The sequence below is a fragment of the Herpailurus yagouaroundi genome, unplaced genomic scaffold (assembly GCF_014898765.1).
Source record: "Herpailurus yagouaroundi ecotype Mexico unplaced genomic scaffold, PumYag 180, whole genome shotgun sequence".
NCBI classification, from domain to species: Eukaryota; Metazoa; Chordata; class Mammalia; order Carnivora; family Felidae; genus Herpailurus; species Herpailurus yagouaroundi.
The window spans coordinates 173,587-198,146 of NW_024412411.1; the positions used below are offsets into that span (position 1 = coordinate 173,587).

General features: G+C 39.0%; 2 pseudogenes; both read left to right on the forward strand.

Annotated features, from left to right (window-relative positions):
• Nucleotides 1-10,080: 10,080 nt before the first annotated feature.
• Nucleotides 10,081-11,106, forward strand: LOC121039148 (olfactory receptor 51G2-like; annotated as a pseudogene).
• A 9,391-nt stretch (nt 11,107-20,497) lies between these two features.
• Nucleotides 20,498-21,431, forward strand: LOC121039149 (olfactory receptor 51G2-like; annotated as a pseudogene).
• Nucleotides 21,432-24,560: the final 3,129 nt, after the last annotated feature.

Below are 24,560 nucleotides of genomic sequence, written 5' to 3' on the forward strand. Positions count from 1 at the left end.
CTAAAAGCCCACAAAGATTCTGTTTGACTCTTCTGAATTATACAGTATATTGGTTTGGGTAACTTTTAAAACTGTTTCTATTCTATGATTTGAACAAATGTACATTGAACAATAAAATTTATTCAGGAAATAAAAATCTGAAATAATGAACTATTTGCATTATTTCTTTGTCCACTGGTTCATATATTTTAGTCAGAGAAGTTTATAGTCTTATAGTTCATCTTGGACAGAGTGAACAAAGTACTTGGTCTTATCATCTGTATCTATACCTTGACATGGTGTTAACTCTTTATCCTTGACTTTTTGAGGAGCTGAAGATATAATATGAATTAAGCAAAGTTCTTGCTTGCATAGTGCTTTGTTTTATTGATGATATTGTTGTTGAAGTAGGGAGTAAAGGAAAGAAGCAAACAAGTGAATATCTAATATTGCTATTTAAAAAAACTATAAAATCATGAAATTTACAATACCAACAATCTCTACCTATATTGGACGTACGAAACTTCTCTTGCCACACTCTAAAAATCATCATCATTTGGAAAAAGTATAATGTTTAAATCCAGTATGTCAATCTGTAGTATCATATTCTGTCTTTCAAGAATGTTCACTCCTTGACTTCACTGCATTTGGACTTTGGGCTTGAGATCTTTAGTCCCAAATCCCTCACTTTCTCTAACTCCAGGACAGCCATCATTTTATCATTGACTTTCCTATTCACTATGGACCACACATATTCCAGGAGAAGCTCCATCAGCACTCATTTTTTTTTTCTTTTAATACTTTTCAACTGTAAACTTAACTTTGGAATCAATTTAAATATTTTGTATTTTCTAGTCTTACATCTGTGCTTTTGAGTTCTCCCTAAGAATAACACTAGAGTTTTCATACTGTAATGGCTACAAATTAATGATCTTCAATTCATTTGGTTCTTCAGTGTCTGGATGCATATTTTTGAAACCCTCGGTGACATTTTTCATGATCCACACTTGCCATTTCAAATACCTGCAACTTTCTTCCAGTCACTTATGCTTCACACCAGACCCTTTCTTCACTTTCACATACATAAAAGAATCTATATCTAGAAATGCCATCAAAATTCTTCCTTCCAATATTAGAAAAAGAATGTAATCTCTTTTATTCAAAGATGGTTGAACATGTCCATCTCTAAATGTGTTTCTTTTAATATTATCTGAAACACTCCATTTTGCCATCCACCTTACTCTCTTTCCCCTTTTGTTTATATTATTATTATGATTATTATGAAATGCTTCAAGGATGAAAAGATGCAAACAATAATACAAAAAGCATACAGAAGCCATACAATTTCTATATGGTTCTATTGAATTATAATATTTTGCCTCAATTGAGTCAGAATTTTTTAAGTAAAACAAATTACAATAAAGGCAAAATTTCTTTGCATCTCTCTGAATCATAGATGTTAAACTCAATATCCAAAAGTAATCATACAATTTTACTCTGTTCCTTATCTTTCTTTTCCATGTTTTATTATGTTAAATGGATGTGTGTGTATATAACAAGCATACACAAAAGTGTATGTGATATGCATGTATGTGCTTTATAGCACTGTTTTAAATCTTCTCCAAAAAAAAAAATCACTATTCTTTGTTACAAATGTATGCTTTTGAGATTTGCCCATATAGTTACATGTTATTTGGATATATTTATTTTCACTGATGTAAAGATTCCTGTGTTGTTTAGGAGATAAAAGGGAGCTCCAGAGATTCAGTTCCTCCAGGTAATTCTGCCTCTTGCTTTACCTACATAATATCATTAATAGTATTGCAGGGGTTTCTAGAATTCTGCAAATACTTCCCATCTCCATAACATTGTCAGACTCAACCCCAATCTCTGTAAGAAACCTTCTGGGGTAATTTCATTATACATGCTATCCTTATTCATATAAGACTCTTATCTCATCCCTTGACTTCCACTCAATAATATTCACTTCAATAAAATTCACTTCAATAAAATTTTTTGGCATAAATAAGCTACTTGAAAAATATTCATTAATTGTCTTAATTTTCTCCCCCTTGTCAAATTTAAATATATTTTATGGTGGAATATAAAGTACATATAGAAAGTTGCATTGAAATAAATGTGCAATTCAATAAATTTTTATTAAATGAGCATCTGTATAAATATCACCTAAGGAATGAAATAATAAATTATCAACACCTAAATTTTCTCTGCAGCCTTTCCTGAACATAACCTCACCACTGTCAGCGCATTAAACCAGTATGCTGACTTTTGTACTGTTCATTTCATTGTTTTTCTTTATAGTGGGGCTATTTAAGTATGCATCCTCAAACAACATAGTTGCCAACGATTTAACTGAAATAGAAATCATTTCCTCTTCAACGCCATTATAACAAAATTTTGCCTCTACAATTCTATTGAAATTGCTTGGGCAAAAGTCATCAAGAAATCTTAAATAACAAGTCAAATAACGTATTTCAAATCTGTCTTTTCAGCCCTGGACCTCTCATCAATTATTGACACTGTTGACCACTCACTTGTTATTCAATATCTGTACTTTTTGGCTTCTCTAACACCCCTCATTTCTGCTTATTCTCTGATCTCTCTGAATAATTTGACTCCTTGCATTTTCTGTTTTCACTTCTTTTGCTAACCCCCTGAATATGAATGTTGCCATATCAATCTCAAACTCAGCGTCCCTCCTGAATTTCAGATACGTTCACATGTCACTCTGGGATAATTCCCTTTGTATGCTACATGGAAATCTTAAACTCAACAAGGCCAAAGAAGAACTTACTCATTCTGTTCCAACCTTGATTGCTACTTCTTCCTGCTTCCACTTTTGTGTTCTCCATGTATGTGGGTGGCATTTCCCTTTACTCCCTCACTCTAGCCAAAAATGCAGACCAAGTGCCACACATGGTTCTCACTTTCCCTCACTTGTAATTTCCAATCCCTTATCAATATTGTAGATTTCACTCTCTTAATATTTTTCACCACTTTTACATTTCCACTCCTCCTGCCTCAGTTTAGACCTTAATGATTAAGTAGATCATTTAGCCATCCTGCTAGTTGGCTTCCCTGTCTTCATTCTCAAACAACTCCAAGCAGAACTGAAAATAGCTCTCAAAATCTAAAGATTATGTTGCGCACTCATTTAAACTTTTCCATTGCTCCTCTTCACTTGCAGGTTAGTCTTTACTCACAGCTACCACTATTATTTTTTGATAATTTTCTAGCTCAAAATTTTTGTCACTGATTATATGCTCCATGCCCTAAAATAAATGACCTTCTTACTTAACCACCTGCTGTCTCTCTAGCAAATTATTACAATTGTTCCAGCTACATTCTCTTCCTTAAATATCCTCCTTGTCACTTAAGGATCCACAATGGGAATCCACCTAGTTTTGATTTAATATTTCTAGTCTTTTTTGTATTTTGTCATCTAGGATTAGAATTATGTTTAGGTCACATTAAAAGTTATTCATATTTCACACATGCTGAATGAAAACATTTCCGACCCATGTTCAGTGTGGTCATGGTCACGACATACTCCTGCAAATGCACAGAAGATCCCTGCAAGAAAAGAGTTAATGCAACAGATCCATTTTACTCAGTTCTTGCATATCTCTGTAGACATGTTGATGAGTGGTCCTTGACCAAACTCTAAAAATAATTCTCTGGAATGTTCACATAGTTACTGAGTAGTAGTGTTATTATGTATGCCAAAGCAGTAGTTCAATATGAACCAGGTTGGTAGCATATGTTAGACAAATATAGAATTTATTATGTGTCCTGTTGCCTGGTTTGGGGTCTACACACACTGGTCATGCAACAGATATGTACCTATGTAACTGGCTTGCTTTAATAACACTGGACTCCATAACTCAAGCAGGCTTCTCTGGACAGAGGCATCTCTCATGTGTCCCTGAGGTTTGTGGCTACAGTGACCCTTGCAGAAAGAGAAGAAACAGTTGGAAGCCTGTATGTGGCCTCTCTTGACGTCACAATGGACACCTTTTTCCTGCTCTTCCTGCACAGTGTCCTTTGCTATGTCAAATCTTAGCCGTGAGTATAACTTTCTGTTGAATTGTATGAGTGCTTTGGTGAACCACTGAACTAGCAAGTGGTTGTGGTACCCCTGGATGTTTCCTCTGCCTCATGCCCAGTTTGGTCCCTACTTCAATTTCCCAGGCCACTCCTGCCCAGCTCCATGCCTACTATGACCAAACTTTGCATCTTATATCACTCTTCTTTTTACCTTCAAGACAAAATCCAGGACCCTTTCGTATGTTCCTGGTGAATCCTTTTTAATCTCCTTCACCCATTCCTCAGTAAGTTTGAAAACTCACTTTGAGGAAGTAGGGAGGAGGAAAAGGGGCAGCACTAGGGAAAAGTTAGCTGTATGTTATTGTAACAAAGACCGATCAGTGCAAAATAATCTTGGTCATGTTATCATTCATGAAAATAGTGCTGCAGATATTCAACTCTCACCACCCAAGATATATACAATTGAAGGGAAAAAAACCTGCTGAATTAGGGGATCAGGGAGGATATAAAGATTGTATGTCCTGGAGATCAGAATATGACACAAGATGTTTCCATGACCAAAAAAAGCTAGGATCAATGTGATAACTTCTACTTCTAAGGGGCTAAGACACATGGGTGGCTCAGTCAGTTGAGTGATCAACTTTGGCTCAGGTCATGATCTCACGGTTCAGTTGGGGAGTTCGAGCCCCACATCAGGCTCTGTTCAGACAACACAGAGCTTGGAGCCTGTTTTGATTCTGTGTCTTCCTCTCTCTCTCTCTCTGTGCTCCTCCCCATCTCATGCTCTGTCTCTCTCTGTCTCTCTCAAAAATAAACATTAAAAAAATATCTCATAAGGGGCTAAGGATGTCTTAGAGTGGGAAAAGAAGAAAGGAAGTTCAAAGAAGGACTGGCTCCATGTTCTAGTGTGTAATCATACCTCACCTAGAGGCCTGGCAAAGACACACTAAGATTAGCACATGAACATCTGATGCTTGTTGAGATCCTATACCACAAGGATTGGGTGTGAGTCTCACTGGGATTGGTTGTGAGCCTCGAGAACCAATGCTTTATAAACTTGCTTACTTGGCACTATGCTCAAGGCAGGGGGCCTCATGAGCCCCCAGGTGCATGACAATCCACAAAGCTTGTGTCCCTGCCCTGGGGTCTGGTGAGTGATAGAAACTCCTCAAACGACATTAGCTTACCTTAAATCATGTTGTATGCATACTTGGGATGGAAGTCAAGAAAAGTCATGGGCTATCCTAGATATGGTTGTAAACTCCGTGTGAGGATCTCTGAGACAAGAAAAACATTTGCTGGAGGTATACAGTGCCTCTAATCCTCTTATATGATATATTCTATAGTTTTGGGGAATAATCCCTGGCCCCCTTTCCTTACCCAACAATCACTCAATTATTTCCCGTAAAGTTTAAGATCAACTACCAACCCAAACATCATTTATGTAAGACACGTATTAGATAATTAGATAATTGATTAGATAATTGTAAGACACGTATTAGATAATAGATAAGTTTAAGATCAACTACCAACCCAAACATCATTTATGTAAGACACGTATTAGATAATTAGATAATTAGACAATTGATAATTGACATTAAGAAAGACAAGAGGGAAGAGGTAAGCAAAGGAGGGAAGGAGGGAAACTGGAAATCTGAAAATATGATTCATAATTCTCACACAATATTATAACAGAGGCAACACCAAATATTTACTAATAAATCTCCCAGGATGAAAAGCTATGTAGAGTTCTTGTCTTAAAAGAAATGATTTAAAGGATTGATAAAATGGAACCCAGGCTATGAGATTTTTTTTAATTTTTTTTTCAACGTTTATTTATTTTTGGGACAGAGAGAGACAGAGCATGAACGGGGGAGGGGCAGAGAGAGAGGGGGTCACAGAATCGGAAACAGGCTCCAGGCTCTGAGCCATCAGCCCAGAGCCCGACGGGGGCGCTGGAACTCCCGGAACGCGAGATCGTGACCTGGCTGAAGTCGGACGCTTAACCGACTGCGCCACCCAGGCGCCCCTGAGATTTCTTTAAAAAGGATAATAACTCTGCATTCATGCTGGGGTGTTTTAAGTTTTTATTGGAATTCCACTTAGTTAACACACAGTGTAATATTAGTTTCATGGGTACAATATATATAGTTTCAACCTTTCCATACATCACCAGGTCCTCATCGCAAGTGCCCTCCTTAATCCCTAACACCAGTTTCACCCATCCCCCCCCCCCCCCTCCCCTCTGGTAACTATCAGTTTGTTCTCTGTGGTTAAGAGTCTGTTTCTTGGTTTTCCTCCCTGAAGAACTGATGTGACTTCGTTCACGTAGTGTTTCCCAGGGCAGGTGCAAACAGTTCCATGACTCCATCTTTGTCCATCTAGTGCTTTGAAGCAGCATTAACAACTTGAAAGTCTGTAAAGCCGAAGAGCCCCATAGGGTATGGGCAATACAGCAGTGTTTCTCAGAAAGTTGTATATTTTTGAGACAAGATTTTTGGAATTCAAATTTCCACTATCTTCTACGAATATTAGGCACTATTCAACAAAATGTCAACGCTCCTCAGTTTATAATGATGAGACACTTAGGGAAGAAACTGAGGAGTGAATTGTGTCCAGAGAGAGGCATAACCGGGGAGTCTGGGTGGCTCAGTCAGTTAAGTGTCCAAGTTTGGCTCAAAGCATGATCTCATGGTTTGTGGGTTCAAGTCCAAGTCAGGCTCCATGTTGACAGTGTGCAGCCTGCTTGGGATTCTCTCTCTCTCTCTCTCTCTCTCTGCCCCTCCTCCCTTTCAAAAGAAATAAATAAACTGTAAAAACTTAAACAAACAAAATAAAAAAAAGAGACAAGCATAACATTGGCTTGCACTGCAAGTCATAGCCTTTATCCAGAGGTAAAAAATTAACAGTCCTTGTTAATTCCTGTCATTTTAGCATTTCTTTGTGAGTCCAAATCCAGGGAGTTGTATATGCACCCGTTCTCTATGAGTAAAAGAATAACAACATTGTATAGTTACTCCTTACTAAATATTAAATACAGAAATCCTTTCAGACTATGGGATTAAAGGAAATCCAGGTGGCTCATTTCATCGGGTACAATCTAGACTGTCAATTACTAAGTAAGGGCTTAGAACACTTCTCCAATTTGCTCAAAAGGCAGCACAGAAAGATGTCTTCCGTGAGTTACTTAAATATCACTATAGAATGGATTACTTTCTGAGACAGAGTTTCACATTTATTTTATGGATATTGCAGTAACAATTTAGCAGGAATTGGACAAGATGACTTTGAAAAATCTTCAAAGTTTCTCTCTCTCTCTCTCTCTTTTTTTTTTTCCTGGTAAAGCTCAAATAAAGAAGATAGCATTTTTGCTGCTCACTTTGTGACCATAAACATCCTGCCAAATGTTCATGTGGGAGGGTTAATTCTCCCATATGCTCATACTCAGAAGTGGACAGCGAGGAGAAATAAGCAGAGAAATACATGCTTCTAACTTCTGCTTGATTATATCTCCTTGGTCCTTAAACATTTGGCATCATGACTGGGCCTGTCAGAAACACCTCTCCCTCTTCTCCTCACTGATTGCCACAACTATTTCAGATGAAATGATGCTCTTTGGATAATTATTCTCTATCAGAATTAGGTTTTGTATACACCATTACCTCTCTGCAAAGTCCAGTAATGTGCCTGACACATAATACACATCGAAATATACTGAAAACAATTACTTCATACTATTCACAGAATAGAGTGTCTGGTACTATTTTGTTTCTCTGCTTTCCTGTCTCAGGCAATTCCCCAAATCCCTATTGTCCTTGATTCTTCCCATTCAGCTTTATATTTAGCGAGGATCCACAATCCTTGGAGGGTGGAAGCTTGTATTCCTGACATGACTGGTTCCTACACAGCTCAATACCTATTCTGGACAGAATGAGACACATAAATAGAATCCATACACCATGCTTTAGAGCCTGATAGTAGCAACCTTTCTTTCCCGACATTCTTAGAAGGTAGAGTCAAGGCAAAGACTTCCAAGTAGCCCCTGAGACTTTTACTACTTGTGAATTGATCACTGGTTAGTCACATACTATCTAGTCTTCTGGATATAAAATTGTCCTCTTTCCTACTCGTCATGGTTCAGTAATGGATTTGCTGTTTTATTTATAGCAGCTTGTTAAATATTCTCCCAGGAATATTAATGCTGAATCCCAGATGTTTTATTTTGATTAATAATTATAACTTCTCTGCATTCATGAGAATTTTAGTATATGACTTTGGGAGAGGGATGCTTTTCTTTTCTTTTGAAAATACACTGCGATTAACAGCTTATAAGAAAAACTGTTGAGGCAAGTTAATGAATACCAAGTGTATGCATTGCACACCTTGCCCTCTGGAACCAGAGGGAGTTTTTATTAGAACAAAGATGACTACTAGTACTCAGCTACCTTTACTTCTCCATGGGTATAAACACACAGAAACTCAGTCCTCCTCTTTTCATTGCAGATCCTTTCTCAAATCTGATAGGCCTGCCTCTGCTTTTTGCCTTTCTTATGCGTGATTATACACTTCCCCCTCACAACTTGCCCTATAATAATTGCCAATATTTGTTTACTGTTCAAATGCCATGTTGTTTTGATTCTGACACGTTGTTCACTCTTCACAGAATTTTTTCTCTAGGTTTTCCTTAGACTAATGGTTAGCATGTTGAAAGTATTCTTCATGACTTTATGGGCAACATTATAATTAGCATGTGAAAACGTGGAATACAATGAAGATTGTTCTACTGGTCACGGCTGCCCCCTACTGGTCATGACTGCCCAGAGCATGTTGAAAATTCCCTTGTTAAGAGAATTTTCCTAAGGTATTAGCAAAGAAAATCATCATTCAGTGTGAACTTCATATATGTGACCAAGGTTTCTTTTGAACTCTATGTACTCAGTTTTCACACTGTATTCCTTTCTTTAATAATTGTCTTTGAAGGTACCAGGATCATTCTTTCAAAAGGTGAGTTGTGGTTGGGGCGCCTGCATGGCTCAGTCAGTTGAGCATCCAACTTTGGCTCTGGTCATGATCTCACAGTTCGTGAGTTCCAGCCCCACGTCCGGCTCTGTGCTGACAGCTCGGAGCCTGGAGCCTGCTTCGGATTCTGCATCTCCCTCTCTCTGCCCCTTTCCCGCTCATGCTCTGTCTCTCTCTGTCTCTCAAAACTGAATAAAGTTTAAAAAAAAAAATGAAAAAGGTGAGTGGTGGAGAGTGTAGATTCCCAGAGGGGATGTTTAGCTGTCCCATGGTCATTGCCCTCATGGATATGTTCTGTGTTGGCCAGTGGATTACTAGACCTTCAAAGGCATAAGTTATAGATTGCCTGTCATTATATTATTTAAATGAAGTAGTAGGAGCTCAGTAAATGTGTGATGCCATTGAGAATACATGTATTTCTAGCTGCAAATATTATCTAGTCTTCATCTTCTTCGTCTCATACATCTGAACCAGCTATCCAAACACTTTTTCAGAGAGTGATAACAAAGATTGAGAAGGGATTTAACCCAGTAGACACACACATTAAGCCCAAACCCTTGGGCTTGTCTTCTGGTCACATATATTACTTTTGAATCCCTTTCAGACAAAAAGATATTTCTGGTGACATCAGGAATTCAGAGTCAGTATTAACATTCTTACACTTTACTTTCTAACTCCCAGGCAGCCATTAAATACAATTATCCTTACCTAGGTTTCTTTAGAGCCCGATTTTCTGGTATTAAAACTAATCTAGTTTATGCATCGGTACCGTGCACTCTCACCACAGAGTTTCCCTTTCCATTTTTCAAAACTTGACATATCTTCAAATGAGGAAGGAATTTTCTATCAATGAAAGGCACAAAAAGCCTCTGAAAACTAGGCTTCGTGGCAATCAAGAAAAGAGCCAGCATTGTACTCTAGAGGAACTTCTAAAGGAATGGGATTTAGAGCTGTAAAAAGAGGAGGAGAGTGATATTACTCTGCAAGCATGGGTCATGGGCGTTGTGGGATGAGATGCTAGGAAAATACTGTGAAAGAATAACTTTTTGCCTTCTCCATAATTTTTCCAGGGCAAGCTTTTCCCAAAGTTATGGCAGTTCTTAACAACAATAATGCCAGCAGCTTCATCTTCATACTGATGGAACTCCCAGGACTGGAGACCTCTCATTGCTGGACAGCTATTCCTATCTGCTCTATCTATGTTGTGTCTTTGCTGGGCAACATCACCATAATGTACATTGTCAAGCCTGTCCCTAGCCTCCACACACCTAGGTACCTCTTCCTGTCCATGCTTTCAATGGCAGACCTGGGCCTCTCAGCTTCTACACTGCCTTCAATGACAGCTGTCTTTCTCCTGGGCCAGAGAGAGGTGGGAGATGCAACCTGCTTTACATAACTCTTCTTCATCCATACTTTCTCAGTTATTGAATCATCTGTGCTCTTGGCCATGGCTTTTGACCACCATGTGGCTATTCGAGAGCTTTTATGCTATGCCACCATTCTCACAACCAAGCACATTGGGGCCATTGGGCTGGCCATTGTGATACGTAGTGCTGCCCTCCATCTGCCCCTGTTCTTGATCCTTGGAAGACGGCAATTTCAGCCTATGAATGCTCTGTCTCATTCATATTGTGTTCATCCTGATGTTTTAAGGCTAGCCAGTTCTAGCACTCTTGTGGACAGTGGCTTTGGGCTCTTTGTCATGCTCTCCACACTGGCTTTGGATGCTGTACTCATTCTCCTCTCCTACATGCTAATCTTGAGGACAGTATTGAGCATTTCTTCTAACACTGAGGGGCTCAAAGCCTTTAACACCTGCATTTCCCACAGCTGTGCTATATTACTATTTTATACCCCACTGGTCAGCCTGTCGATGATCCGTCACTTTGGGAAAAAGAAGCTACCAGCTCAGGTATATACATGTTTCTCTCCTATCTACACTTTCTTGTTCCTCTAATGCTCAACCCAATTGTCTACAGTGTTAAAACCAAAGAGATTCGGGCATGCATTCTGAAGACGCTCCACCTAAAAAAACTCTGAATCACAGAGATAAAATACTGGTTTTGATAATCAGCCTGCTGACTGAACACATCTCTGAGAGGAAACAGAGTATACAGCTTCCATCTGATGTTGATTAATTATTAAAAAAACTGACTGAAATATATTATGTATTTAAATATATACCATTTAAAACAGTACCTATTTAATGAGAAAAACATGTTGCTCATTCTGCAAATATCAATATCAGCCTGTGAAAGACTCAGATTATTACAGAAGAAACTGTCAGCCACTTGAAAGAGTATCATTTACATGAAAAAGCAAGTAGATTAGAAGAGTGGAATTCAAAGACATCTAAAATATCCTCCAACTAAAAATCTAGAGGTTTATAAACTTTAGCTCAAGAGGGCTTTACTTTGTATATTTTCTGAAAATTTGGCAAATATTAAAATCAAAATATGTTTTTTATGAATTACGTAATAACTTTAGATGTGTGTTACACTGGAAAATACACACCAAATGAGCTACAGAACTTTTAAATACATTTAAAGAAACAAATACCTGAATTACCATAATAAAATGTATTACAATGTGACTATTTAGCAGTTCAGGTTTTTTTTAAGCTCCATGATACATGAAAGGAGGACACAGCTTCCAATATTCTTCAGCTCTCTGAATGAAGTGAAAGCTGTTCCTCACTTCCTAATAAATACAAGAGATATTCTGTGCTTTCATAAACTTACCATGGCATGCTATAATTTTTGAATGATAGGTATCATGTAGAACTTAATTTTTTTTTCTCAATCTTTCAGGGAATATTGGAAAAAATAAGCAAAGTAGACCTCCTGGAAGATGATTCTTAAAAGAACTGACTAGGCTTTCATAAACAAGTCAAAGCTAGAGAAAATGATTTGTTCGCTTTATCATGGTCTTTTTCTTTCTGGATTAAATCTTCAGCTAACCTCTCTGATAGAATTGCCCTGTTAAAAACATAACCAGTACTAAGTCAACTAAGACTTTTACCTAAGTGCTAGTATTTAGGATCAGAACACATTGTAAAGTTATTTATAATGTTGAGATGAAAAGAAAAGAAACATACTACCAGTATTTTATTTCTCTCCTACAGAGTCATTCATTTCAATATTATTTATTCATCTATACTAGGCCACTTCCTATTCAAAATATAAAGAAAACAAAATAGAATATTTCTAGCTCAGTGTGAAAAGTTTAAATCATCAGGGAAAATTGAATTGTAAGCATATAATTCCCCAGTGAGTCACAGGTGCTCTGACAACAGACAGCACAGCTTCCAGTGAGGACACAAGAAGGATGGGTCCATTTGAATGATGGAAATTTCAGGATACCTCTTTGAACTTACGAATTTTAAGTGGGGACTGGAAAGATGAAACATATAAGCACAACATACAAAGCCCTTGGGATTTGACTTCATCTCTCAACAGATCCTGCATTCCAGAAACACAATAAAAGTTGAAGTGCCTAATGAACACTTGGCAGGTTCTGTCATCTGACTGTTACTTCATTTTGTAACTCCGATCGCAACATCCAATGCTCTTCCTCTTCTGCTACCACTCTACTGCTCCCACCCCACACATGTAGCTCTATTGTCAAGGTACTGAAGACACTTTTTTTTTTTAATTGTCAAGGTACTGAAGAGAGAGTGAATGGTAGAGAGGGGTGGCGGAGGCAGGGGGAGAGAGAGAGAGAGAGAGAGAGAGAGAGAGAGAGAGAGAGAGAATATTAAGTAGGTCCCACGCACAGCAGTGAGCCCAACTCAGGGCTCAATCCCATGACCCTGAGATCATGACCTGAGCAGAAATCAAGAGTCTAATGCTCAACCAACTGACCCACCCAGGCGCCCCTGAAGATACCTTTTGTTAGCATACCACCACATTTTCTGTTATGTTGGGTAACCCTCCTCAAAATCTATTAATATAATATGCATGTCTTTATTGAGGAATAATTGACATATAAGAAATTGCACATATTTACAGTATACAATTTGATAAATTTAATATACATACACACCCATGAAATCATCACCAAACTCAAGATAATGAACATACACACTACTCCCAAGTTTCCTGTTGTTCTTCCCCAGTACATTTTTCCACTCAACCCGTCAAAGGCTGAGATGATTTTGTTATTACAGATTAGTGTACATCTTTCTAAAATTTTACATCAATGTATTCATAAAGTATATGGTTTTTGCTAGCAGTCTGGCTTTTTTCTCTCCGCGTAAGTATATTGAGTTCCATTTGAGTTGATTTTATATTATTCCATTTTATTGCTGAATAATATTTCACTGTGGATATACCACAATTTGCATATACTTCCCTTCACATTTGCCACAGGTAATACTCTGTATCCCTTAGCATATGTGCAAATTTATACCTGTCATCATTTCCTTTCAGCCTGAAAATGTTTAATATTTACTCTAAAATTTTACTAGATTAGAATTGTAAATTTCAAGGATTTTTTCCCTATATGACTTTAAAAATATGATTTCTCATATGTTAATTTCTTTCTCTGGCAGTGAGAAATCTGGATACCATTATCTATAATTTATTTTTTTCATCATTTCATCCTTCATATACATAAATTTAGTTTCAAAATTATTAAGGCTCTTTTCTTCCAATTCTAGAATCTCTGTTCATCCTGAATCTCTTCTTATGAGCTGTTTTACTTTATTCTGATTATCTTTCTGCTTTTTATTTGTCTTTTTTTAATGTGCCCATAAGCATTGCAAATGCTATGTTATTGAGAATATGGGTCACATTATCCTATATAAAGAGAATCTGATTTGAGCTGGCAGTCAGGATCATGTTAATGTTTTTGCATCTTGACTTTATGCCTTATTGGGGTTGATGCTAATTAGCCCTCACTCTTTGGTTACAGTATTCTCTCCTAATTTCCTGCTATTCACCTTGTTGGTGAGAAAGGGATTTCTACTGTAGGGTTATGGAAATAGATGAAAGCATGGTACTTGATGCTGGAAAGACAGGATTGATAGCAGTTTATTAGACATAGATACTCACAGACTGGGGAAAGGAGGAAACTGCACACCAGGCAAGGGGCACACCTGGGTTACACTTGGGGACAAAGCAAACAAACAAAGGCCCATGAGAGGCAGTCTTGGTAGTAACAGCAAGATGGGGTTACTCCTCTCATTCCCAAAGGAGAACGTGAGTGCTTTGTTTGAATAATTTCATGGGTTTACAGGCAAGTGAAAGCCATTAGTTGGAGTGCAGCATATTTGATTGTTAGGGGAACGAGCTGGGAGGGGACCCTTGTCCACTGGATGTGGGGGCATATCTGGGAAGAGCAGGGCAGCTATTGTTAGGCTTTTAGATGCACTCCCAGTTTCAGATGTCAAAGGAGCACATGATATTCAATCAATTGCATGAAATCAGAAACCATACCATATACTCCTATTCCTATGGTATGGCCCTTCTAGGATTTCATGTCAATGTCCAAGGTGTTCGAAGAGCTCTGTCCACTCTCCCTTTTTGGAACTCCAGTTGTCCCAATACTGAATGACCTCCAGAATTTCCATGCAACTTACAGCCCACTCTGTCTCAGAGATGTTCTCTGCCAAGCTTTTTGGACTCTTGACCCATGAATTTGCAGCTCAGTACTTGGTGAAAACCTCAAACGGATACCTAAGTAGATTTCTAGGACTCCTTCCTTCTTCAACTTCTTTATATCCAGTAGGTGCCCCAAATTTTGACCCCTCACACTCTCTAAAATCACTTTGGTCTTCTCCCTCCAGTAGGTAGGGAGCTGCCCTCACTTTGCATTCAACTTCCTTGGCTGAGCTTATAAAGCACCATCTGGCAGAGAACCTGCATGGATATCTAGCTCACTTCCTGTTTCCTTTATCACAAGGAACCACAGCTCTACACTGTCTGTTTTACAATGCCTGACATATTTTATATATCTTGCCCAGAGTTACAGTTGTTTATTTGTTGGAATATGTTCAACATCCAGTTCTTCTTTATGACCTATAAAGTTGAGTTTGAAAGCTTTGGGAGCCTCACGATTTTCTTTCATTCATACTCAAAGGTTTGACAAATGTGCTCACAACGAGCTGCAATTTTTTGTTTTGCACTTGTATCGTGAAACAAAGAATTTTACAAAACATTTTTTTGGGGCAAGTATGAATTGTCTGCCTTGGTTTTCAATGCTGTGGCTAAACCTGTTTCTGTTCTGTTTATTTCTATTTTCTATTTCTATTTTCCTCAAAGATAGAAAGTCCTTCATTGCATTCAACTCTTATTATTTACGTGGCAACAAGAGAAAGTTTCTTTGTTGAATTTGTATGTACATCAACATCAGCATCACCACATTTATCAAGTGCTTAATGTGCGTTTTTTTTTTGTTTTTTGTTTTGTTTTTTGTTTTTTTTTTTTTTAGGAATGATAACGGATGGCTCGCATATACTATCATATTAAATACCCACAATGTTATTATGGAAAAATAATGATAAAATAATAGGTAATTATTTGAGTATTGAGAAACATTGTTGTAAGTTTTCTAAGGGAGTACCTGATTTAATCCTCACAACAACATTGTACATTAGTTTCTTTCACTATTTCAATTTCACAGGTAAGGAAACTGAGAGGTTCAATTCAGGTCTTTCTGATGTTGAAGCCTGCACTCTCGAGCAGCTAATTACTTTTTAATCACAATACAAGTAGAGTCAGAAACTGAGACAGACTTGGACAGGACCAAAGAGTTTCCAATCACGACGGAGTTTCTTTACAGGCAATGCAAAACTTCTTTGGCAGTGACATGGTTAAAGGTATTTGCTCCCCAAAGCCCATGCTGCCCACTGTGTTCATCAAGGGATGATATCCAGGAATGTACCCTGGGGGAGGGTGAGAAATGTCTTCAGCTCTTATGTCCTCCTTGTGGGTGAGCCAGGAACACGGGGCTTGGGAGGAAAGGGGTATAGCCATTTGCCAAGGTTCCTTATTAGTGTTCATCTAAGAATAGAGTGAATATGTTTTAAGACCCTGAAAAAGTACAGTATTAAAGATTTAGATGGAGAAAAAATATTCTTTACCTTTGGGTACCATCTGGGAGCTACTGGATAAGTTTCCTCAAATGTGCTGTCACAATAGATAAAACCAAATAAATCGGAAATTAGGAGATAGGCTGAAAATTAGGAGATGAGCTGGTAACGAGCATACATCTTCAATGCCTTAAATATAGCCTGATTTATGTTTTCCTAAGACTTTAGGCAGATGGATTCTATGCCCCTTAAGGGAGACATGCTGAGATGAGGAAAAGTTTGAGGAGCAGAAAGGAGTGGAAATTTCCTCGTTTGTGAAGACAGTTTGAAAAGGCAGTCTGTTTCTATTTGTATGATGGAAGGTAACAGAATGATGATGTGAACAGACAAATCCAGAGTGATCAAGGTTAATTGCAATTACTTCTAAATCTTTGAAGAATCCTATTTGGAAAAGCTCCTTGAATTCTGAGCATGGTAAGTAAAGGTAGGAAAAACTAAAGAACACATACATATTAACAATGATTATTTTCTAAGTGCTGTACAGAATACTAGGAACTCATCCACCCAGTCTTAGTTTATCATCAGAGAAACCTACGAGATTGGTATGCTGTGAGAATTGGTACAATTCACCCTATTCCATTATTTAGACAATAGGAAAAGTGAAATCAGCATTGTATATGTAAGTGTAGATATATGGTATAAGAGGAGAATCCTTTGTGTACATCTATTCTCTTATTTCTTATTAATGGCATTGCAGAATATTGGCTGTTAACACTTAATATTAATCTGAATCCAAATACGACTCCAGAAGAAAACACATTGGTGTTAGGAACCACCACTTTATTCCACGATGCTGCAGGCTGATACCTGATTGAAAATCTGCTGGCAAGCCAAAAGGAATAGTTTCTGTAAAGGAGGTCACAGCACAGTCTTTTTTCCCCCCAAGTTTATTTACTTATTTTGAGAGACAGCATGTGTGCAGGAGCAGGGGAGGGGTAGAGAGAGAGAGAGGGAGAGAGAGAATCCCAAGCAGGCTCTGTACTGTCATCACACAGCCCCACACAGGGCTTGATCTCATGAACTGTGAGATCATGACTTGAGGCAAAATCAAGAGTCAGACGCTTAACGGACAAGCCACCCTAGCACCCCTCTCGTAGTGCATTCTTACTTTTGGATAAATAGCTGTCGCTTAAGTCTAAGTTTGCTCAAGTTTGTTTGGTTTTTGTTTTCCAGTGTTTCGTGCTGAAGCCAGGACCAGAAACCAGTTGCCCTGCCTTTTCACCTATATTTTTCTATTTCTTATCACAAAATCCTTTCATTCCACAAGTATTTCTTAAAAATTAAGAAAAACTATCACACACACAACACACACACACACACACGAATTCACCAAACTCTTCTTCTTCTGCACAGTCAGCTTAATGCAATATACAAAAATAATATGTTCCACATATATGAGCACCTCAGGGCCTTTTCTAATAAGTCCATTTTCTCAAATGCTAACTGAAATAATGTCCAGAAGTTATGACTATGCTTGCACTATGCCCATTCATTTTGTTTCTATCTCCACATTCGAAATCTATGGGTTAAGGGAGAGAACTCTCAGTCTGTTAAAAAAAAATCTTAAAGATTGTTTTCTAATTTTAAAGAAACAGTGCAGCATGAACACAGGATGAAGAATTCATACGTGGCATTCAAACACTTAATTTGAACACACAATTCTTCCCCGTGTCCTCAAAAATCTCTCTGTCTTATTTCACGCTAGCTCCTCTGTCAGTAACTGACTAGGAATTCATACATCTGTATAGAGAGAGCTAAAACACCCTGTTCAGCTTCCAACAGCAGCAGAATTTAGCAGACTGCAGATTTTCTTAGCACTGGGGAACAAGGTTTCTTTCTTTGTCTAAGAATGTCCCTTTTCTGTTAATTCATAACCTCTGCTTCTCTCCCACTTCCTTGCTTTTCCGACAGCACTCATCTGCTTGCAAAAAAAGTACTATAACTAACGATGTGCCTCAGTGATTCTCAGGCTTTGGGTTGCATCAGAATCACCTGGAGAGTTTGTTAAAACACCAAATGCTGGACTTCAACTGGACATATCCGGATGGGCATGTAGGTTGGGGGTGGAACCTAATGATTTGTATTTATTACAAGCTGTCCTGTGCTGCTGATGCCACCAGCCCAGAGTCCACACTGTCAGAGCCACTAGGTGTATGTGCTGAAGCACAGAAGAAAATACCTCCCCACTCCCAGTCAAGTGAAATGTAGTTTTCTTAAGTAATCGTGTTGGTTCTGGAAGGTTATCTCTATTATCTTAACTTCTCCTATTTCTATCACAATTCCAGCTTTAACAAATACCTATCTCATAGCTACCTTGTGCGCTAACAACTTCAAGTTTCTAGTGATGTACCTTCATACATTCCCTGCCAATTAGAACTCACTCACCCGGACAGGTACAGTCTTGCTCCCTCTTTCTGTTTTGCCCTGTCTACAATTCTCCCTTCTTCAGAGAGCTTTCACCTAAATTCACTATTGAAAATCACATGCCCTTCTCTTTCCACACTGTTTTATTTTCTTCACATACTTGACATACTGATTCATGCTTCCCTTATTACTGAAGGGATCTTATTAATATCTGTGTCTAGAACAGTTCCTTAGATGGTTTAATTATTGAATGAAAATGAGGGCATTTAATCTGGAGGAAATAAAGTAAATTAGAAGAAGAAAACCAGAAATGGCCATCATATAGGAAATTTTTAAGAGGAAAACCAGAAATGGCCACCTAATAAATTTTTAAGCACAGAAATTCATGGGAATTTTTTATTTCCTTAGATGTAAGGATAAGGTTTGTGAATGTTTTGATATGTTTGTTAATAGCTGGCATTTGTCTTTACATTCAAACAACAATATCCAGAGTAAAAGATACTGAGTCAGAGAAAAATTTTTCCAGTCCTAGATTCTCCTTTACAATTGATGGGACTTGAGTAAAGTTATACACTTGAATTCTTAAGGATTAAGTTTCTTAATCTGGAAAAACTGATCTAACTTCTAAGGGTTGAGATGCTTTACAATCAAATATCAGAGAACATTGTGTAAATTACTTTAGGTGAAATATGGAAGCAATAAATTACACTTGCACATTTTTACCTGCTGAAGAAAAAGTGACAGAATTCATTATTATGTGGAAATCCTAGAAAGAGGAACAAATACTAGATTATTCTCAAATACATGAGAGAAAAGGCAATAAAATGAAAAATCAGTATCATTGGAGAAAGACCAAACATAACAAATCTCTGAATGTATGATTAAGATTCCTAAAAATTAAGTTGTCCTTGTTGGCTATTATTCTTCAGTTTGTACTCCTGGGATACTCCAGAAATCTCCCTCCTTTGTTTATGATTAGGAGGAAAGGCAAAAGCTTTCAGACAGTCCTTTGAGTGCTTTCTCAGAAAATGGAACTCATGATGGATGGAATAGGAGGGAGCCCAACTGGCAGGGAATGAAACAGGAGCTAAAGCACATGGGAGTGAACACAGCAAAGACAGAAAATGTAGTCCCCCATTATTGTATTTTTCCAGAAATCACTTTATCAGTGGATCTAAGTTCTGATTCCTCCACACATAAATATCTTTTTCTGATTTCTATATGCTCATCAATATAATGCTGAAAAAATTACAGAAAAGCTTCAAGGTAGTTTTAATTTTCTATGAGTTAGAGATCATACTATTTAATGTTCCCGAGACACAGGTCAATTGGAGAATGACTCATATTTGGAAAAATATCTATAATTTTTGCCATAGCTTGACATTTTAAACCATGTGGGTGATAAAGTTGTATTTGTGTGCTCACACAGGTGGGCTAACATGTGAAAGGGAATTATTTTGAATTGTTTTAATTTTAAAACAAGATGTCAGTCTGCAAGATTGGGATATTCACCACCCTGAAGTACCTATTTAAAGACAGTGTGAAGAAGAACTTGACAGGAAGTAAGGGGCCTGTACTCTGCTCCCAGATCAGACACACTAACTATATAAGGATCTAGAGTTCACATCCCAGGATGTATATAGTGAAGAGTTGAGACCAATATTGTCTCAGACCCTTTCTAGATCCATGTTTCAAACTCTGATTTTTGTGGTAAATTTTGCCGTGTGGTTCCCGAGCCAGGCTCACCATGATTATAAGATTCCCTTTTATAATTCAAACTCACCTTTGCTTAAGGGCCCTTATCTAGGAATTGGGGGAAAGACCTCAGAAATCACAAGGCCAGGGTTGTCAGGGAAACACTCTGGGGAGTCACTGCAAGGTCTTGGTTCATGGTGGAGGTTCTGACCCAGCAACTCCTCTGATTTCAGGGCCTGTGGTGGCATTTCTGCCTGGGACTCTGCCTGCTGGGTCACCATGTCAGACTCCAACCACACTGGTAGTTCCTTCCTCCTAGCAGGGCTCCCAGGCCTTGAGGCTGTGCACAGCTGGCTCTCCATCCCTCTGTGTGCCATGTATGTGGCCTCTCTGGAAGGGAACAGCCTGATCCTGTGGGTGGTGAAGTCAGAGCCCACTCTGCACCAGCCCATGTACTACTTCCTGTCAATGCTGGCAGCGACTGACCTGGGCCTGTCTGCCTCCACGCTCCCCTCCACCATGCTCCCCTTCTACATGCTAGGTCTCAGACAGGTGGCGGTGGATATGTGCCTGACCCAGCTCTTCTTCATCCACACTTTCTCCATCACGGAGTCCTCTGTGCTGCTGACCATGGCCTTTGACCGTTTTGGGGCCATAAGCAACCCCCTGCGTTACAGCACCATGTTCGCCAGCTCCCACATTGCCAGCTTGGGCCTGGCCAGTGTGGTGCACAGCATCAGGCTCCACGTCCCGGCCCCCATCATGCTGAAGGAGCTGCCTTACTGCCAGAATCACCTGCTTTCCCCCTCTTACTGCCTACACCCAGATGTCATGAAGCTGGCCTGTGCGGACACCCACATCAACAGTGCCTGTGGTCTCTTTGTGGTGCTCATTGTGCTCTACTATGGGCTGATCTCCAAACAATGCTATCCATTGCTTCCAATGTTGAGCGCCTCAAAGCCCTCAACACTTGTGTCTCCCACGCCTGTGCTGTGTTGCTCTTCTACACGCCTATGATTGGCCTGTCCGTGATCCACAGATTTGGGAAGGGGGTTTCCCCTTCCAGCCGTGTGCTGCTCTCCTATCTTCATTTTCTTACGCCTCCGTTGTCAATCCAGCGGTTTACATCATTAAGACCAAGCAGATCCGGCTGAGGATGCTAAGCCTCTTCTGGCTGGGTGGGGCTGGCATCAGAGACCCTCAGGCTCATTAAATCTTTGGTAGAGAGGGAAAGTCATAGTTGTTGTGTAATGAGCCATTTAATATAAAATACCATTGTGAGGAGAAGAATGTAACAAGGAGACAGCATCGTCTTTTTATGAAGTTCTCACGCATGGGAAAAAAATAACCACATTCTCCTCTACTTATTTTTAATAAAACAAAAATTCACTGAGCACCTACTCTGTAAATACACTATTGTTGACCTTGGAAATACAAATGAAACTTAAGATACAGCCACTGTTTTTGAGGAAAACCTCATGATATCTAAGACTCATGAAAGGGACTACCAATTTAAATAGAAAACGTTTGAAAGAACAACTTAAGAACTTTACAAATGCATAAAAATGCACAAGAGGGCTTTGCCTCAGAGTTTAGGAGAAAGAATTTTTGACAAATAGAGTGATGGGTATATTTGGAATTCAGTTATATTAGAAGCATTCTGGAAAATCCCCACTAAAAATAATCCCCACGAAGAAAGGCATTCATTCTCTCTTGCTAAAGACTGCATCCCTTTTCCTGAAGGTAGCCGTTTCCTATACATTAGGTACTTGGTTAGTATTTGCTGAATAAATGAATGATTGGGGGGGGGCCTACATTTGGGAAACAGGCAAACCAAAAGGAGTCCACAAAAATTGCTTTTGTGCTACCTTTCCTGCTTCTGTTCTTGCTAGGACCTATACCCCAACTTTACACACACTTTATGAAACAGATAATGTAGATCCTCCTTGTAAAGGAGGAGTTAATGATTTCTTTGGAGGCTTCCAGCACAATAGATGACATCGAAGGGGTGACCAGGTGGGTTGTCATGAACGTTTTCCAAGAACACTGACTCACCAAGACGCCTGGCTCCAGGGCATAAATGACTTATGGAGAACACCTAAGCACTCCGGATGCCTGAGAAGACATGTGCACCAAACCACAGCCCTCAATAAAAACCCACACCCGAAGCAAAAAGGAGACTCACTTTCCTTTCCTTTTTGAGCCTCCCAGAAGTTCTGTCTGTATCTGCACTCTCTCTGTCTTCAATAAACTGCTCTCACTTCCTACCAGGTCACATTTGATTTCTATCCTGTGCAAAGCCAATGACCCTTTTGGCTGGTACTGTAGGACCCACTCTCTGAGTCCTCCGACAAAGCCAGCCTGTATCACTTGCAAGGGTGAAATGTTCACAGGCAATGAATGTAATTCCAGATATGTGAGAATCAAACCTATGAGGACTTCTTAATTTTGCTTTTAGGGAATTTTAGGATTTTGCTGTTTTTCTCATCTCAATAGAAATTTCAAGAATGGTAAGGTTATCTAACTCTTAAACTGGCCACAGTTACCAACATATATTTTTTTCAACACATATTTTTAAATACCAAGAATGAAAAAAATTTCAAGCAAAATTATCTTCTCTGTAGGCTTTTTCTAAAAATCTCATCAGTTTTGAACGTAACTATAAATGAAGGATGCTTTGAAGATAAAACATGTGAATTCCATTGCTATAGCCTGTGCACTGAATGCTGTGGCTACTTCTTTGTGCATACTTTGTAAAACCTTCCCTTTTAGCTTTTGCACGGACAATAGATTAAGAGGGAAACTTATATACAGTGGGGGATGGAAGTAGTAAGTGGATGGATGTTACAACACAAAATACAAAACAACAAAATTATAATTTTGGGCAGAAAGAGCTGCACTGGGGTTGTGAAGAGTGAGTGACTGTTTATACACCTTAGAGTTGGAGGAAATGAAGTCAAGAGGATGTTTCTTTTCTTTTTTTAATGTTTATTTATATTTGAAAGAGAGACACAGACAGAGAGAGAGACAGTGCGTGAGTGGGGGAGGGGTAGAGAGAGGGATAACAGAATCTGAAGCAGGCTCCAGGCTCTGAGCTGTCAGCACAGAGTCCAAGGCAGGGCTCTAACTCTCAAGTCCAGCCATGAGATCAGGACCTGATGTGAAGTGGGACACTTAGTTGACTGAGCCACCAGGTGCCCCAAGAGGATGTTTCTTAAAGGGATTTCCATTAAAGAAGACTCACAGATTACTGGAGGCCTAGCTATTGTCAAGCTAAGGTTGTTTTTCTCTCTAGCAGTAGGGAGATTCCGGAGATTAGGCTATTGATAAGATCGCCTTTTTCTTGTAACTTACTAAAATATTTGTAAACTGATGGAGACTTTATCAGTTTAACCATTTGTTTTTGTCATTTCCTTTGTTCTTGGGCAGCCAGGAGTGACTGAGGAATATCACACTTATCCCACCTGGGGGTGGGGAGTGGAATGCAGGGTGTCAGCTTGCCTTATGCTTCCTCACCATAGATCATAGCATATTTTACTGGCACTGTAAATAAAGATGGATGAGAAGATGAAGAGTTCAGGGGCACCTGGGTGGCTCAGTCAGTTAAGCATCGGACTCGATTTTCAACGTTTATTTTTATTTTTGGGACAGAGAGAGACAGAGCATGAACGGGGGAGGGGCAGAGAGAGAGGGAGACACAGAATCGGAAACAGGCTCCAGGCTCTGAGCCATCAGCCCAGAGCCCGACGCGGGGCTCGAATTCACGGACCGCGAGATCGTGACCTGGCTGAAGTCGGACGCTTAACCAACTGCGCCACCCAGGCGCCCCCGGACTCGATTTTGATTCAGGTCATGATCTCATGGTTTATGAGTTCTAGCCCCACATTGCTCTGTATTGAGTGCAGCCTGCTTGAGATTCTCTCCCTCCCTGTCTCTCTGCCCCTCCCATGTATTCTGTCTCACCCTCTCCCCACAAAGTAAATAGCGCACTCCCCCCCACACACAGAGTGAATAAATTAAAAAAAAAAAAGATGTAGAGTTCTATTCTGCATTGTTTAATGTGAGTTTTCTGCAGGTAATTAAACAATTATGTACAGAAAATAGCTAAATATATAGCTCTGAATATAGAGCTCAGGAAAGTGTCAGAACTTCAAATATGTATGTGTTAATAATTAGTATACAGGTGATAGCTAAAACAATGACAAGGACTTTATTGCCCAAGGATTTCAAGGGAAGGAAGAATAAGCAGTGGCCAGAGAATAAACACTGAAGAAATCAAGATTAAGTCAATGAGAAAGTATTTAGCTTTTAATGGACTCCAAGAAGGATAAGGGAGTGAAGA